Source organism: Jaculus jaculus, chromosome Y, assembly GCF_020740685.1.
Source record: "Jaculus jaculus isolate mJacJac1 chromosome Y, mJacJac1.mat.Y.cur, whole genome shotgun sequence".
Classification (NCBI taxonomy): domain Eukaryota; kingdom Metazoa; phylum Chordata; class Mammalia; order Rodentia; family Dipodidae; genus Jaculus; species Jaculus jaculus.
In genome coordinates, this window is record NC_059126.1 from 3,402,338 (window position 1) to 3,421,369 (window position 19,032).

Consider the following 19,032-nt stretch of genomic DNA (forward strand, 5'->3'; position numbering starts at 1 on the left):
TGGGGCTGGAGGGATGGATTAGCAGTAAAGTGCTTGCCCAAGGACCCATGTTCAACTCTCCAGGTCCCACATAAGCCAGACTCCAGGAGACACAAGTGCACAAGGTTGCACATACACATAGTTGGTACATGCATTTCGCCAACCAAATCCCTCTCTCTCTCTCTCTCTCCCTCCCTCCCTCCCTCCCTTCCTTCCTCCTTCCCTCCCTCTCTCTCTCTGTCTCTCTCTCTCTCTCTCTCTCTCTCTCTCTCTCTCTGTCTGTCTGTCTGTCTGTGTGTGTGTATATCTATCTATCTTATCTATCTCTCACTTTCACTCTCCCACATTATAAAAGGCCATTCTGTTGGGCTTCCCTCAAAAATATTTTTTACTTATTTGCAAGCAGAGACAGATAGAAGAGATACAGAAAGAATGAGCATGCCAGGGTCTCTAGCTGCTACAAATGGACTCTGGATGCATGCACCACTTTGTGCATCTAGCTTTATATGAGTACTGGGTAATCAAACTGCAGTACTCAGGTCAATAGGCTTTGCAGACAAATGTCTTCACTCCTGAGCCATTTCTCCAGCACAAACAACTAGGTTCTTAGAACCAGGCAGTACTCCAGACATAAGATGGTTGGGAATACCTGCCCCACCACAGGTGCAGTTTGTAGATGTAGTCACAGGAGAGAAACAACTTGATTGGCTGCAATTGGAATCTCTATGGGGTTGTTGATCAGTTGACAACCTGGGATTAGTTGGAAGTTAGCTGCTGTGATTGGCTGAGACTAGGTTCCTTAGCTTTAAGGTTGTGTTATGTTAGGTTAGGTTAGAATTTGTTTGTACAAGAAGCTAAGGTACAGTTCAGGGAGTACCATTTTCTTTGGGCCAAACTTTACAACCCAAGTACAGACTCAAGTTTGTCCAAATTTATGTCAGCTTAACAAGTGAACGCAACCAGTTAAGTAATAAAAACAAAGTTAAATAAGCTAGTGAGTCTATAAAGGAAGTGAAGCAAAGTTAATCCCATTATCTAAACTAATTGATTCAAAAGAAGTTAGAGGAGAAGGCGGCATAACAGATTGAACAATTATCAGGAAGAAAGAACTAAAATTAGCCATGAGACTGGAGGCCCAATCCATGGCAGTAGTGGAGTGGGCAGGAGGAGAGGGAGGAGAGGAGGGTGAGATTCATGCCTGGTACTGGAGCCTAACAATGGTACCAAATTGACTGTATTCACTGAGTACAAAACTAATTAAAAAAACAAAAAAACAACAACAACAACAACAAAAAAACTATGGCTTGGGAAGTTATAACCCCTGGTGTGGGAACTACTGCTCTTATCTGGCCAAATGGATATATTATGCCCACAAAACTTCCCTGTAAATACTTAACATTTGTGGCCATATGTTAATTCTACTCTCATTTTTGGTTATAGAAACTTTACTTTGCAGATGGTAGTAATCACTGATATATCCTAAAGCTCACCATAATACTGAAAAGTGACAGTGGATGTTCAACACTAATTGAGACAGCTCTATCACACCCACCAAGGCTCGGGGACCATTGCAGAATCAGTGGCAGAAAAAAAAAATGTAAGAGCCAAAGGAAGGGAAGGAGTGCTTACAATGCTTTCTTCCCGACACAGAGTGGCTGTGATATTCATGACCTCAGAGAAGACTTCTTTGGTGGAAAGAATGTGAGAGCCAAATGTAGGGTAGACCAGGTTACCTTTCATGTTCTCACAGTGGCTGATGATACCTACACAAGACCTGCACAGTAGGAGAAAAAAAAAAAAAAAAGATCCCAAAATAGAGGAGAGGGCTGAAGAGATGCCTCTGCAGTTAAGGTGCTTGTCTGCAAAGCCTGAGGACCCAGGATCAATTGCCTAGGACCCACATAAGCAGGATGCAGAAGGTGATGCATGCATGTGGAATTCATTTGCAGTGGCTAGAAGGCCTGGCACTCTCATTCTCATTCTCTCACTTCCCCCTCTGTCTCTCTGTTTCCCTCCCTCCCCACCTTCTCATAAATAAATTTAAAGAAAAGAAGAGATATTATTTGCAAAAAAAGCATTCACTGGGAGCAAGAATTTGAGATGGGGAAGGGGAATGGTAAGAGGAGATTATGATCATGTTGTATTGCTTATATTTATGGACATTGCCAAGAAAACATTAAAAAGGGAGTGTTAGAGAGATGGCAGGTGCTTGGTTGCAAAACCTAGGGACCAAAATTCAACTCCCCAGTACCCACAAAAGCCAGATGTGTAAGGTGGTACACACATCTGCAGTTCATTTGCAGTGGTTACAGGCCCAGGTATACCCATTTTCATTCACTGTTTCTCAAATAACTAAATGAATGAAATACTAAATAAGTTGATAAAGTTAGTTATTGTGTGTACTTGTGTAATTGATTTATATATCCCCTGACACCCTCATGAGTTGAGGGCTTGATTCCCAGTGTAATGTTCAGAGGGGAGTTTATGGAAAGTGATTGGATAATTCATGCTCTGACCTAACCTGTGGATTAACTATTGATAGCTAGCTAGGCTCAGGTAGGAAGGGCCTGTGGTGGTCAGTCTCATACCTCTGGGATGAACCTACAAACCAGACACGGTTTATGGGAGGAAGGAATTTATTTCAGGCTTACAGATCCATGAGAAGTTCCACAATGGTAGAAGAAGCCGGCCCCCTTTCACAGATCCATGAAGAGATAAATACCACCAACAACCAGACCACAAGCAAGCACACTTTGGCATTCTGCATACCTTTAGGCTGGAATTCTGATTGGCCCCCAGTGACATGCTTCCCCCTCAGCAGAAGTCTGCCTGATAGGGTCAGAAATTACCAACTCAATTTTAATAATAACCATGGGGACATACCACAGGCCTAGTTGGAGGATGTGGGTCACTGGGGCTTTGAAGGGTATGATACTGGCTAATACTGGGGTTCAGAGACCTCCTCTGGAAGGGTTCCAGGTTTTGTGTTTGAAAACAAAGAATTGAGGGGCCCTGGAATGGTGGCAGAGGCCTTTAATCCCAGCACTTGGGAGGCAAAGGTAGAAGAATCCACTAGAGTTGGAGGCTACTCTGAGACTACATAGTGATTTCCTGGTCAGTCTTAACTAGAGTGAAAACCAACTATAAAAACAAGCATTGAGGGGGAGGAAGGGGAACAGACCAGAGTAAAGGCAGACAGAGGTCAGCTCAATGTCTGTTCAGAGTTAGGAGTTTAAATGGTACCTTATAGTGGTTTGAATGCAGGGCCCCATAATTGGCTTGACTCTTGAGTCTCCAGTGGGTGGAGCCTTGCCAGGGAAAAGATATGTCACTGAGGGCAGGTTTGCAGCCCAGCCCTAAGGTGTGTTCAGAGGAGTTGGAGGTCAGGCTGTTCGAGTTTGCTGCCTTTGGTGATGTTTCTCTGCCTTGATCTGTGGAGGTGAGCTAGCTTCTTCAGACATTGGTTGTTCCTGTGGAATTTCTGTAAGCCTGAAATAAACCCTTTCCTAGCTGGGCATGGTGGCCCATTCCTTTAATTCCACACATGGGAGGCAGAGGTAGGAGGATCCCTGTGAGTTCAAGGCTACCCTGAGACTACTTATTGAATTCCAGATCAGCCTGGAGTAGAGTAAAACTCCATATGGAAAAGACAAACAAAAATATGCTTTTCCTTCTATAAGCTGCGTTTTGGTCAGGTATTGGTGCAGCAAGGCAAAGCTGACTGCCACAGGGCTCTTGTACATAGTGTGGGCTTTTCTGCACAGGCTTTACCTGGTACCTGAGTTCTTCAAGCAACTTCATGAATCCCATGTCTGATCAACATCTGTTCTCCACCCAGCACTGCACAGTTTCAGAAACATAATAAGTTGCCCTGGGATATTCTGGAGTGTCTCCACCCCTGCATTGTGGCATTGCCCAGTTGTTCTTGACCTCAGCTGGGGGTGGAGGGTATGTGTTTCCCAGCATTCCTCTGGCTAACTTGCTTTTGTCATATGGTGATTTTGTAAACCTTTGAATAAGGAGCTCTGCACCCCATCCTCGCACTATTCTACCTCAGAGACACCTTGTGTCTCCTCCCTCTCTCTCCCTCTCTTTCCCTCCCTTTCCCTCTCTCTGGGTATCTCTTCTTTCCCTCTCCCACTTTTTCTTTTTCTCTGCCTCTTTCCTTCGCTCCCTCTCTTCCCCCTTTGCCTCTCTCTCCCTCCCTCCCTTCCTCCTCCCACTTTCTCTCTCTCCCTTCCCTCTTATTCCTTTTTCCTCCTTCTCTTCTCCCTCCTCTGTTTTTCCTTCCATCTCTCCTTTTCTCTCCCCCTCTCCCCTTTATTTCTTTCCCTCATTCAGTCCTTCTCTCTACCTCTCTCTCTCTGTCTTCCTCTTCCCCTTCTTCCTCTTCCTTCCTCTCCCCTCTCTTCCTTTCCTTTTCTGTATCCCTCTCCCATTCTCTCTCACCCTCTCTTATCTCCTTTTCTTCCTTTTGCTGTCTGGCTTTCTTTTCCTCCTCTCCTCCCCCCTCTATTTCTCCTCTCTCTCCCTCCTTCTTCCCCCTTCATGCCTCTGTCTTACTCCTTTTCCCTTCTACCTCCTTTTCCCCCAGTCCCTTTCTTTTCTCCCTCCCTCCCATCATCTCTCTGTCCCTCTATCCTGGCCACATGTGATAAGCTGTCTCTTGGCAGACTGGGATCATCATTGTGACTTACCCAGCCACTGCTTAAAATCAAGGAAAGCAGACAATGGTTGACTGAGCCCTAGGAAACTCTGAGCCTGACTAGATGTATCTTCTTTCTACTCTTCTCTCAGATATTGGTTGTATTGGGGAAAAACCATTGATTACCATGTATTCTAAACAGTCTGATGAAAATACAAATTGGTCAATTGACAAAAAAAAAAAAAAAAAAAAAACAAAAAACAAAGTAAGGATCAGCTTTCTGGTACCTAGAAGAAATGCATTATAAACACAAAAATCCAGCTTAGTTAACTATGAGAATTTTGATAAGGACAAAGAAATGAATGGACCCCAACAGGCAGAATTTTTTCTTGTTCAATTCAATGTCTTTAAACATTGGAGGGTGCTAGATGTGGTGGCACATGCCTTTGATCTCTGCCTTTGGGAAGCAGAGGTAGGAGGATTGCTGTGAGTATGAGGTCAGCTGGAAATTATATAGTGAATTCCAGGTCAGCTTGGGCTAGTTAGAAACCCTACCACAACATAACATAACAAAACATACAACAACAAAGCCTTGGAGAGTTGGAGGGCTGGCTCAGTGCTAAAGGCTTGGAAAGCCTGATGGCCCAGGGTTGGATTCCCCAGTACCCATTGAAAGCCAGATGCATAAAGTGGAGCATAAGTCTAGAGTTTGTTTTAAGTGGTAGGAAGCCCTGACATACCTATGTACTTTCTCTTTCACATAAATACAAATAGAGGGCTGGATAGATGGTTTAGTGGTTAAGTGCTTGCCTGTGTAGCCTAAGGACCCCAGTTCAAGGCTTGATTCCCCAGGTGCCACGTTGGCCAGATGCATGTGTCTGGAGTTCGTTTGCAGTGGCTGGAGGCCCTGGTGTGCCTATTTTCTCTCTGTGTGTCTCTTTCTCTGTTGCTCTCAAATAAATAAATAAAAATTAAAAAAAAATAAATACAAACAGAAAATACTAAAAATACGGTGTTAAAGGAGTCGGGACCCCATTCTCAATGAAAAAAAAAAAAAAAAAACATAAATACTAGTAGGCTGGAAAAGTACCTCAGTATGTAATGTTCTTGCCTGCAAAACCTAACTTTCTGAGTTCAATTCCCCAGTACCCATGTAAAGTCAAAGGTACAAAGTGGAGTACATATGGAGTTTGTTTGCAGTGGGTAGAAGCTCTGGCATGCCCATTCTCATTCATTCTCTCTCTCTCTCTCTCTCCCAGTAAATAAATAATAAATAAAATATTTTATTTAAAAAATAACAAGTTGGGCTGGAGAGGTGGCTTAGTGAACACACACAGAGTTGACATTTTTTAAAACCCCTTTAAATATTTTATTTATCTATTAATTTACTTATAATGAAGCAGTGAAAGAGAAAATGAAAAGAATGGGCACACTAAGTGCTGTACCAAGCAAACAAACTCCAGATAGCACATAGTACGATTGGCTTTACATGGGTGGTGGGGAATGAGTTGAACTCTGGCCACCAGGCTTGGTAGGCAAGCACCTTTAACCACTCAACCATCTCTCAAGTCTCTGACAGTCTACTTTTCATGCAGTATCCACATGGGTCTTTAAATACGTGAATCAAAGCACACCATTGCTCTATTCAAAATCAATCCCACAACTGTGAGCTCAGAGTGAAAGTGAAGGACCTGGAACTGGAGAGATGACTTAGTGGTTAAAGTGCTTGCTTTTGAAGCCCAAAGACCCAGTTTCAATTTTCCTGTACCTACATAAGCCAGATACTTAAGGTGCCACATGCCTTTGGAGTTAGTTGGTAGTGGCTGGAGGCCCTGGTTTTCCCCTTATTGCCCCCCTCCCACTCTCTATAATAAAACAAAAGTGAAGGTCTTGAGGATAATCTATAAATAGTCATGCCATGTAGCCACCATTACCCACCTGTGCTCTTCTCTTACTGCCCCCCCCCGCCCTTCCTTCCTTCTCTCCCTCCCTGCCATATGGACAACCTTGCTGCTCAAAACTATAAGGCATGATCACCGTAGGGCCTGAGTGATGCTATTCTTCATATACAATGTTCTTTCTCAAAATATCAGCAGGTGTTCCTTCCTTAAATTGGAGTTTAAGGCCTATTCTGACCATCCTATTTCAAATAGAAACCCCTTTGCAACAGTAAGATGGCTTACCATTTAAGGTGCTTGCCTGAAAACCCAAAAAACCCAGATTCCATAGCCCAGTACCCATATAAGCCAGATGCACAAGGTAGCACATGCATCTGGAGTTCATTTGCAGTGGCTGGAGGCCATAGTATACCCATGCTTTCCACCCCCTCCCTAAATAAAAATAGAGGAAAATAAAATAGAAACACATGGACTGGAGAGATGGTTCAGAAGTTAAGACAATTTCCTGGAAAGCCCAATACTCAGATTTGATTCCCCAATTCCCATGTAAAGCCAGATACACAAGGTGGCACATACATCTGGAGTTCATTTGCAGTGGCTAGAGGTCTCTCTCTCTCTTTCTCCCTCTCTCTCTCTCTCTTATAAATAAAAAGGACAATAAAATAGAAGCACCTGTGGGGTTCAGTAGCACACATCCATTATTCCAGCACCTGGGAGGTGGGTCAGGTTCAAGGTCATTTTCAGCTGCATAGCGAGGTTGAGGCTGGCCTGGGCTACATAATACACCTGAATGAACAAACAGAAAACTCATCCTTCCCAGGGATTTGATTCTGTCTTACCTTCCTGCTGGGCTCTGATTTTCAAACATACCAGTATATACTTCACTTGGCTCACCGCTTTTGTTCCTGATTTCCATGCAAACTTTATGAGGGCAGGCATTTTGTTTTCTGATAGCTCCTCTGCACTAGGACAATAGCTGACCTTGTCAGTATCAAATAAGTGTTGGTGGAATTAAGTGGACAGAATGAAAAAGAGAGCAGGATATGGGAAGGCTGCGTTATGACACAACACAAGGGAAACTCTTGGCATTGGAGCTCATGTAAAGGATGTCTCCTGGAACTGTGGAGCATGTGATCTGCATAATACCATGTGGTGACCCTAACAATCATGGAATTGTTTTATTAAAGTATATTTTATTGTGGTCTGCAAAGATGGATCAGTAGTTAAGGCACTTGCCTACAAAGCATTGAGTTCAATTCCCCAGCACCCACATGGAGCCAGATACATGCACAATGTGTCACATGCATCTGGAGTTTCTTTGCAGTGGCTAGGGACCCTGGATTGCCCCATTCTTTCTATGTGCCTTTCTGTCTCTCCTTCAAATAAATAAATAAGTAAATAAATGAAGATTAGATATTTTTAAAAACTGAAAAATGTTGTTATATAGAAACATAAAGAAAAGTCATTGCAAATCGCTCAACCTATGATATCTACATAACTATTTGTTGAACATCACTCTAGGCCCTTGTCTGCTGGTTTGTGTGCACATGAACATTCATCTTACATATGCAGTCTCAAACGATCCCCAATAGTATAATACATTGTGCTCTGCATGCCAATAAATATAAAGCCATATCTCTTTAATCCAGGTTTCAATTTAAGGCCCCTAAAGCCAAACCCAATTGGTGGTGTGTTTCATAAATAAGAATTTTATTAGAACTCAGCGTATCCTTTCCCTTCCATATTGACTTTGGCTGTTTAATGCTACAATGGCACAACTGATTATTTGTGACAGACACCATCTGATCCACAAACTATATTTACTATCAGTCTTTCTCAGAAAATTTTAGCTAATAACTGTTTCTGGCCAAGAATTAAATAGTATGAAAAGATTCCATCTGGATTATTCCCCTATCAGTACACATTTAGGTTATTACTAATATCTGTTGATGAGTAGGTCATCTACTATTGCTTTAGGGACACATTCCCAGTATGTCACTTTCTGATGACTTCTAGAAGTAGACTGGCCATGTCTGGCACCAAGCTCTCTATGGGGATATGCCTAGATTAATGTGTTCACAAAAAGGAAGCATGGCTCTCTGACCATATTTATTTTTATGGTTTTGTATTTTGTGTAGTATTTTCCTTGGTTGACTCAAGTAAAATGACCTCCTTTAAAAAATATACAAGTCATCTGTTTATTTTCTATGAGACAGAGAGAAAGAGGGAGGAAGGAAAGGATGGAGGGAGGAAAACAGAGAGAGAGTGAGAGTGAGAGTGAGAGTGAGAGTGAGAGAATGGGCTCATTAGGGCCTCAAGCCACTGCAAATGAACTACAGATGTGTGAGTCACATTGTGCATTGGCTTTACATAGGTAACTGGGGAACTGAACCTGGGTCTTTAAGCTTTGCAGGCAAGTGCTTTAACCTATGAGCTATCTCTCCAGATCCCAAAGTACTCCCATTTGAAAGCTCAATTTCACTCAGCCTAAGAGCAGGTGTCTGGCCTCATCTAGGCCAGTGTTCAGGGCGTGGAGAGGGCCAGAACCCCAGATCTACTGGTGAGTGGAGAAGAGCAGAGAAGAAAAACATAGGTGGGCAGCTGGGAGCTTAAATAGGGTGCTTCAACCTTGTTCTTGTATGTGCCCCCCCCCCCACAGGACTCTGGATGTTTTTATTCTGGTCATGGAGAGTCAACAGTATACCACAACCATAGATTTTCCAGTTTCCTATGCACCTGTGCCCTTTGTCTAGCCAAATTACAGGAAATGATTAAAAGAGAAAAGTTTTTCTCAATGGTTAATTATCATATGATCTAGGTGAAATTAATTCAAAATAAAACTGGCAACACATCAAATGACAGGTGGCAATAATACCTATCAAGTAAAAATACCTATCAAGTAAAAATAGAGAAGCTAGGAAGATTGCTCAGTGGTGAAAGGCACTTGCTGGTGCTACTTTACAAAGCCTGCTGATTGGGTTCAGTTCCCAAGCCATCCATGTCAGAGAAATGCAAAAAGTGTTGTGAATGTCTGATGTTCTTTTGCAGTGGCAAGAGCCCCTAGTACACATGCATGCATGCATGCATGCATGCACACACACACGCACATGCATGCACACACAAAATTAATATTTCTTTCTTTCTTTCTTTTTTCTTTCTTTTTGAGGTAGGGAGGGTCTCACTCTAGCCCAGGATGACCTGGAGTTCACTATGGAGTCTCAGGGTGGCCTCGAACTCACGGAGATCCTCCTACCTCTGCCTCCTGAGTGCTGGCCAGCCGGGTGTGGTGGCGCATGCCTTTAATCCTAGCACTCAGGAAAGAGAGGGTCATCGATTTTGCCACAGGGTCTTGTGTTTTGGAAAGGGCCAGGGGCAGTGTGAATCAGGTTTGCTGGATGCCTGAATGGAGACCTGATGGAGCTGTGAAGACGAAACATGGGTTGCAGTGGAAACCCAGTGGAGATGCCAGGACCACAAGGTGGCTGCAAAGAGGAGGTGCCTGCCCTGTATAAAGTTTTCCAGGACTGTGAGTATCCTAGCTGGAGGGGCAGAGTTGAAACTACAGAGACTTGCTGGTTAGAATTATTGGACTTGGAGATTTGACACTGGCTAGAGGTTTTGGACTTGGAGCTACAGAATTTGATGTTTACCCTGTTTAAATCTTGTATTGGTTGAATATTTCTTCACTAAGCTCAATGCCTTTTTTTTTTTTTTTTTGATTCATGTGTTCCCCATAAACTTAAGTGTTCTGAATGCTAGGTTGCCAGCTGATGGAGATCTGGGAACTAATTCCTTCTGGAAGTAGTGTATTGTTGGGGGTTGGCTTATGGATATTGTAACCAGTTTCCCCATGGCAGTGTTTTGGCACACTCTCCTTCCCCTGTTTTCCACCTGATGTTGGCCAGGAGGGGATCATCACCCTCTGCTCATGCCAATTTTTTCCCCTGCCATCATGGAGTTTCTCCTTGAGTCTGTAAACCAAGATAACCCTTTTTACCCCCACAAGTTTTTCTGGGTCCATCAATGCGAACCTGACTGCAACAACTAGTATCTGGGAGTTTTACGTGGTAGAAAGCACATTACTGGCATGCAGCCTTGATGTAGTTGTATATAAGATACAGTGTTGCCTTGGGAAAATGAACTAGAGACTCAACTAGAAAACTTTTGTTTCATAGCAGTAAAATATAAAATAGAGCTTTCATAGAGCTTAGTGCTAGTTTCAATTTCTGTATCAGTAGTTGTGCGCCACCATGCCTGTCTTTTTCTGGAGTTTTGATTTTACCCTAAATTTAATTTTCAGTGAACAAAGTTAAGTATGTAAGCTTGAATCTTAAAGGTGTGGTCTTCTAAAAAAATTACTTGAGTGAAGGGACAATGAGTGGGTCATGGCCTCCTGTCACTGCAAATGCCACTTTGTGCATCTGGTTTTATGTGGGTGCTGGGGAATTACATCCAGGCCACCTGTTAGGCTTTGCAAGCAAGCACTTCTAAGCACTACTCAGCCCCCTCTCCAGTCCTCAAGACTTTTTTTTTTTTTTTGGTTTTTTGAGGTAGGGTCTCACTCTGGTCCACAATGACCTGGAATTAACTCTGTAGTCTCAGGGTGGCCTTGAACTCACAGCGATCCTCCTACCTCTGCCTCTCGAGTGCTGGGATTAAAGGTGTGCACCACCACGCCTGGCAAGACTTGGTTTTGTGTTGAGAATCTTGGTACTACACACTGGCAAATATGCTTCCAATGCCACGAAGCAGATGTAAAGCAACTGTTAAGGTTATGTGTAATCTACTTGATATGACAACATATGCAGATGAACCTTTTCAGCTCAGTAAAGGAGTTTTTCTCAAAAAATAACGTGTGCATATCCGCATACATATATGTACATATATAGACAATTTCTTACAGGACTATGTAACAAAATGTACCAAAATATTGTTGTCAGTTTAACAAATTGAGCAATATTTATACCTTGTAACACTCTATAATAAACACCCTCAGGTGTCTGAGATGAACTTACCAATCAGGCACAGTTACAGAAGAAGAGAATTTATTTGAAGACTATAGATCAAGGGGAGTTCCTTAATGGCAAAAATAGTTTGCCTCTCTTACAGGACCAAACAGGGGGAGGCGGAAGGGAGACAGGAGGGAGTGAGAGCAGGCAAAGGCCACCACAAAAGCACATTAGGGAACCACAGTCAGAACTCAGGCACTTTGCATATTAGGTTGAAATTCAGATCAGCCTTATGGCTGGAACCCAGGGAACACCCACAGTGACACCTCCAGCCAGGAGGCTGCAGATCTAAATTACAATATTTAATATAAAATCTTGAATATACTTCCAGCCAAGATGGCAACTGCCTAGCTGCACTGCAGATACCGGGGAAAGAAAGGCAAGAAATTAAGGGCTATCAGGGTCTTCTTGCCAGTAGGAGGGCACAGGGTGGGGAAAAACAGGGAAGCACACATCCCTGCGCCCCGTGCCCCATGCCCCACATGCGGCTGTGCTCCAATCGCGGGCCGCCAGCCCATTGCACTCCTGTCAGCCTGCTGCACTGATGCGGCGACCTCCGCCTTTGTGCTCTGATCGTGCGTGTGGTGCACACCCGCGGAGGCCACCTCTGCCGTGTTTAGGTGGTTGGCAGCTTTGGTGCATTACTGGGTGAGAATTCAGGCAACTTTGGCGGCCCTGTCAGACTATAGATAGGTGGTTTTGGCAAGAATGAGCAAAAACCCAGGCTGCTTACAACTGCCTCAGGATGCCTTGAATTCTCATTAAGCTAGATCCCAGGCTGCTCCACCCACCTACCTGCCCATACACTGACATGCGTAGACCACAGCGCAAAAGAAATAATGTGAAAAAATAAAATGCAAGAAAATCCAGACAGATCACCCAGTCCAACAAGGATTACATCTAACCAAAACATAGAAGAGTGTTTAGGATCAGAACATCAAGTGGAAGCTATGAGCAATGCAACCCTGACCAACCTACTGCTAGAACTGGCAGAAAAGCTACAAAGGACAGATAATTGTGTGGATGCTACCATCACTAAGCTAGAGCAATATGATAAGACACTGGAAGGAATTCAAAGAGAGCTAAGAGAGTTGAGGGAGACTGAAAAAAAAGAGGACCTTAAAAATCAGCTGGCCACACTAAATGAAAACAGAAAGAAATGCAAGGATGATTTACAAGAATCAGCAAGAAAATCAGAAAATGAGGAGAAAAGGGAGCTGGACAGAGTGATGGAAGTGATACATAGGAAAGTAGTAGAAAATGCAAACTTAATTGAACAAGTCCAAAACTCTCTAGAGGCTCTCAAGAATAGAGTCAGTGAAGTGGAAGATAGAAATTCTGATCTGGAAGACAGGATGGAAGAAACAGTTTGAGAGTCCAAAAATTTCAGTAAGTTCAAAAGTTCCTGTGAACTGAACATGAGAGAATTGTGGGATACGCTTAAACGTCCTAATATCAGAATCATTGGAATACCAGAAGGAGAAGAATTTCAGCCCAAAGGCATGGAGAACTTATTTAACACAATAATTGAAGAAAACTTCCCACATCTCTTAAAAGAAAGGCCCATCAAGATTCAAGAAGCAAACAGAACTCCTAACCGACTAGACCAAAGGGGAAACTCCCCAAGACATATTATTATTAAGACTCTAAACATTGACACCAAAGAGAAAATCCTACAAGCAGCTAGGGAAAAAAAGCACACCACTTTCAAAGGAAACCCCATCAGAATTACTTCAGACTTCTCAATGGAAACCCTGAAAGCTAGAAGGGCCTGGAATGATACTCTCCACACTCTAAGAAACTATGGCTTCCAAACCAAACTACTCTACCCAGCAAAAGTCTCCCTTATAATAGATGGTGAAAGGAAAACTTTCCATGACAAAACTCAGCTTTACAATTATATGAACACAAAACCAAACCTACCGAAAGTATTCAAGGAAATTCTCCACAGAGAAGAAACAAATAAGCAAACACAAATGCCTACAAGAAGCAGATCACAGCAACCAAACCCAGAGTAGACAGAAAAAAATTCAAATTCCATGGAAATGCCAACACACCTCTACCACCACAACATGGCAGGGATCAAATCAAATATCGCAGTCATCACGCTAAATATTAATGGCCTTAACTCACCCATCAAGAGACACAAGCAAACAGGGTGGATCAAAAAATTAGACCCCTCAATCTGCTGCCTTCAAGAAACCCACCTTACCACTAAAGACAGAAACCTCGTCAGTGTGAAAGGGTGGAAAACAATATTCCAAGCAAATGGGAATAAGAAACAAGCAGGATTACCTATATTAATATCAGATAAAATTGGCTTCAAACCAAAAACAATCAAAAAAGACACAGAAGGCTACTTCCTACTTATAAAGGGAACAATCCATCAAGAGGATATTACAATCATAAATCTGTATGCACCAAACACAGGGGCAACACAGTTCATAAAAAAAAAAAAAACCTACTTGACAATAAAACAGAAATAACCACCAACACCATCATACCTGGGGACTTTAACACACCACTATCAATAATAGACAGATCATCCAAACTGAAGCTCAACAGGGAAGTAAGAGAGCTCAACCCAACCATAGAGCACTTAGACCTAACAGACATCTACAGAACTTTCCATCCCAAATCCACAGACTACACATTCATCTCAGCAGCCCACTGAACATTCTCTAAAATAGACCATATACTGGGTCACAAAGACAGCCTCCACATATTTAGGAAAATCCACATAATTCCCTGCATGATATCAGATCACAATGCTATATTCCTAAAAATCAACAACAAATAAACCAACAAGAACCCAGCAGCAACTAGAAACTGAATAGCACAGTCTTAAACACTACATGGATAGTGGATGAAATAAAAAATGAAATTGAAAAATTCCTGGAAATGAATGACAATGAGAACACATCATACCAAAACTTATGGGACACAATGAAGGCAGTCCTCAGGGGAAAATTCATAGCACTCAATGCCTTCATAAAAAAAGACAGAAAGATCCCAAATCAATAGCCTAATAATCCACATAAAGGTATTGGAAAAACAAGGAAAATCCAACCCAAAGACCTCCAGAAGGAAAGAAATAATTAAAATCAGAGCAGAAATTAATGAATTGGAAACCAAGGAAACAATTAAGGCAATTGACGAAACAAGAGCTGGTTGTTTGAAAAAATAAACAGGATTGACAAACTTCTGGCCAATTTGATCAAGCAAAAAAAGGAGAGACTCCAAATTAACAAAATTCAAAATGAAAAAGGAGAGATCACAAGAGACATGAGTGAAATTGGCAGAATGATCAGGACTTATTTCAAAAACATCTACTCCACAAAACTGGAAAATGTGGAGGAGATGGATAAATTCCTAGATGCATATCATCTACCAAAGCTAAACTCAGAGCAGATTAATCACCTCAATGAACCCATCACACTCACGGAGATTGCAAAATAATAAAAAACCTCCCAAAAAAGATGAGTCCAGGACCAGATGGATTCCCGGCCGAATTTTACCAAGCCTTCATGCAAGAACTCAAACCAATCTTCCTAAAACTGTGCCACACAATTGAAGAACAGGGAAAGCTACCCAACTCCTTCTATGAAGCTAGTATCACCCTAATCCCCAAACCAGGCATAGATGCCACAAGAAAAGAAAACTCTCGGCCTATTTCCCTAATGAACATAGACGCATAGATCCTCAACAAAATACTCGCAAACCGAAACCAACAACACATCAAAAGCATTATCCACCTTGACCAAGTGGGATTTATCCCAGGAACACAAGGGTGGTTCAACATACAAAAATCTGTCAAAGTAATACACCACATAAACAAGCTTAAACATAAAAACCACATGATCATTTCATTAGATGCAGAAAAGGCCTTTGACAAGATACAACATCACTTCATGATCAAAACATTGGTGAGAATCGGCAGAGCCTGTTCACATCTTAACATACTAAAGGCAATAAACAAAGCTCCAAAGGCCCAAATAATACTTAATGGAGAGAGACTGGAGGAATTCCTATTGAGATCAGGAACAAGACAGGGTTGTCCTCTCTCACCTCTGCTTTTCAATATAGTTCTGGAAGTCCTAGCACAAGCAATAAGACAGGAGAAGGAAATAAAAGAGATACAATTTGGAAAGGAAGAAGTTAAGTTAGCTCTATTCACTGATGACATGATTGTATATGTAAGAGACCCGAGAGACTCCATCCTGAACGCCCTGAAGGTGATTAACTCCTAAAGCAAAGTAGCAGGATACAAAATCAATGCACAAAAATCAGTAGCATTTCTGTATGTAAATGACAAAGATACAGAAAAAGAAATAAGGGACACAGTCCCATTTTCAATAGCAACAAAAAAATAAAATACCTTGGAACAACGTTAGCCAAGGAAGTAAAAGATCTATACAATGAAAATATAAAAACTTTCAAAAGAGAAACTGAGGAGGACTTGACAAGATGGAAAGACCTCCCATGCTCCTGGATAGGCAGAATTAATATTGTGAAGATGACAATCCTACCAAAGGCAATATATAGATTCAACACAATTCAAATTAATATCCCTACAGTGTTCTTCACAGAGATAGAAAAAATGTTCTCAAATTTTATATGGAAAGGCAGAAGGCCTCACATATCCAAACGTATCCTCAGTAAAAGAAATACCTCTGGTGGCATCACAATACCTGATCTAAAGCTATACTACAAAGCCATAGTAATAAAAACAGCATGGTACTGGCATAAAAACAGGAGTATAGACAAGTGGAATGGACTTGAGGACCTGGATTTTGGGTCAAGCAACTATAGCTACTTGATATTCGATAAAGGCCCAAACAATATAGGCTGGAAAAAAGATAGCATCTTCAACAAATGGTGCTGGACAAACTGGATAACCAACCACATGCAGGAAACTGAAACTTGATCCACACTTTTCACCATGCTCTATACTCAAACCCAAATGGATCAAAGACCTCAACATAAGACCAGAAACTCGAATACTACTAGAAGAATATTTAGGAAGTACTTTCGATGATATAGGAATGGAAAAAGACTTCCTGAATAAAACCCCAGTGGCTCAAGTTCTTCAACAGTCACTCAACCAATTGGATCATATGAAGCTAAAGAGATTCTTTACAGACAAGCATATAATAAGCAAACCCAATAGATTACCCACAGAATGGGACAAATATTTGTCGTTATCCAAGTGATAGAGGCCTAATCTCTAGAATCTATAAAGAATTCAAAAATCTAAATAATAAGAAGACAAACACCCCACTCACAAAAGGGGGCAAAGAGATGAACAGGCAGTTCTCAGAGGAAGATATACAAGTGGCAAACACACACTTAAGAAAATGTTCATCATCCCTAATCATCAGATAAATACAAATTGAAACAACTATGATAACTCCTACCAAATCAGCGAGCCAGAGCCTCAGAGGCCCCATCAGCACTGAAGCAGACCAAAAATGAACCCAACTTGGCTCAGGGAAATTTTGCAGAAGAGGTTGTGGAAAGAATGTCAGAGTCACATGTTGGGTCATGATTAGCAGAGACATGTACCATACCAATAACTGGGGGTAACTCCAAATGCACGACCCATTTTCATCAACAAGGAGGGTCCAATGGGAGGGGTTATATCATAGATGAGCCTAAACAATGGTACCAAACTGCCTGTATTTACTGAAAAGAAAACTAATAAATTAAATTAAAAAAAAAGAAAATGTGCAAAGGAGAGTAAGAACAACAAACATACAAAAGTTTTAATTCTTAAATTGCCTTAATAGGCCTTAAGAAGGTAGCATAAGAATGGCCATCATATAGACATAAACTTAGTTATCCTTGACTAATGAGAAGAAGAAGTACACAGAAGGAGAAATTCATTTCACAGTGATGAGAAATTTTGACATTGTCATAATCCAGAAATGACGTCAGTTGACTTTAAAGGCAAGTGCAGTAATGGCCAAAGTAGATAAATAATCTTTGTATTCAATGACCAGCAAGTGTATGAATTGCCTGCACTCAGGAATATCCATAGTAGGATTAGAAAAACAAGTGTATGTGTGACCATCATCGAGACACAGACTTATCACATTATGGCCAGCAAAAATAAGAATTTATCTTATTGAGAAATAGCTTTAGTGGACTCTGATTATCAAGGGTAAGATTGTCTTCATTCAGACATAGCCTTATTCTCCACTGTCCCCCACATGCTGGAAAGTCCCCCATGGAGAAGAAACATTAGTAGACATGGTTCAGTAAGTGCTGAAACTGCATCATTTAGAAACAGCCTTAAAAGTCTCAGAAAATAAGTTTAGTCATGGGAATGTTTGAAGATTGCCTTCATTGACCATGAGAATTTCCATACTTGAGAAATAATGTTCTAGACTCTGTCAGCAAAAGTAGAAATTGTCCTCACTGAAAAATTGTTTCAGCAATTGTTTTGGCAACTGATGAGTAAATGTAGGAATGGCTTCATGAGAAATGGTCTTTCAAGTTTCTGTCCAGCAAGTGTAGGGATGAACCTCATTAATAAATAGACTTAGCAGACCATGAGCAGAAATTATAGGAATATCCCATACTGAGAATTGGAATTCATGGCTTTCAGCAGAAAGGTCAGGAATTGTTAACCATGAGGAAAGATTTAGGACACGTTCATCAGCAAGTATAGCAATTAGCTTCAAGAAGAAAAAGATTTAAGTGAAGAGTAGAAATTGCCCTACTTGAAAAATAGCTTCCAAAGACTATGCCAAGCAGGTAAAAGTATTGTCTTAGTCTGTCTTGCTTTGGGTACCACGTAGTTCTCTTTGATCAACAGCTCAACATGGCTTGCAACCAATTTCTGGAACTTGGAGTTGCAAGCCAGAGCTAAATGATTTAGGGTTAGGCTTCATTAATCAGTATCCAGAACACTTCTTATCAGATGATTCCTCCACGTGTCTATTGAGGGTTATATCTCTTAGTCCCATGTATGAATTACCTGTACTGAGAGGTAGCCTTAGTAAACTTTTACCAGCAAACGGAATAAATTGTAGCAGTTAAGTACTTAAAAAAAAAAAAAAAAAAAAAACCTTTTACTTAATTGAGAGGGAAGAAAAGCAGAGAGGGAGAAAGAGGAACAACAGTAAGATAGAAAGGGTGTGTGTGTGTATATCTGTGTGTGTATGGGTACACGAAGGTATCCTGGCCTTGCAAACAACCTCTAGATCAATTTACCACTTTTTGTGCCTGCCATTGCATGCATCTTGGGGCATCAAACCCAAATTTCTAGGCTTTATAAACAAATACCTTTTTCCACTAAGTCATTTCTCCAGCCCTGAATTGCCAGATTGAAGAAATAGATGTCACAGAAACTTATGGGTAAGTTTAGGGATTCTCCTCCTTGAGAAAATTCTTAGTCACCACTGGCACACACAATCACAGAGACAACCACCACATGTTCTCACCCATCTGAAGTTCGTAACCTGGATCAGCTCAAATTGCTGACATACCTGAAAAG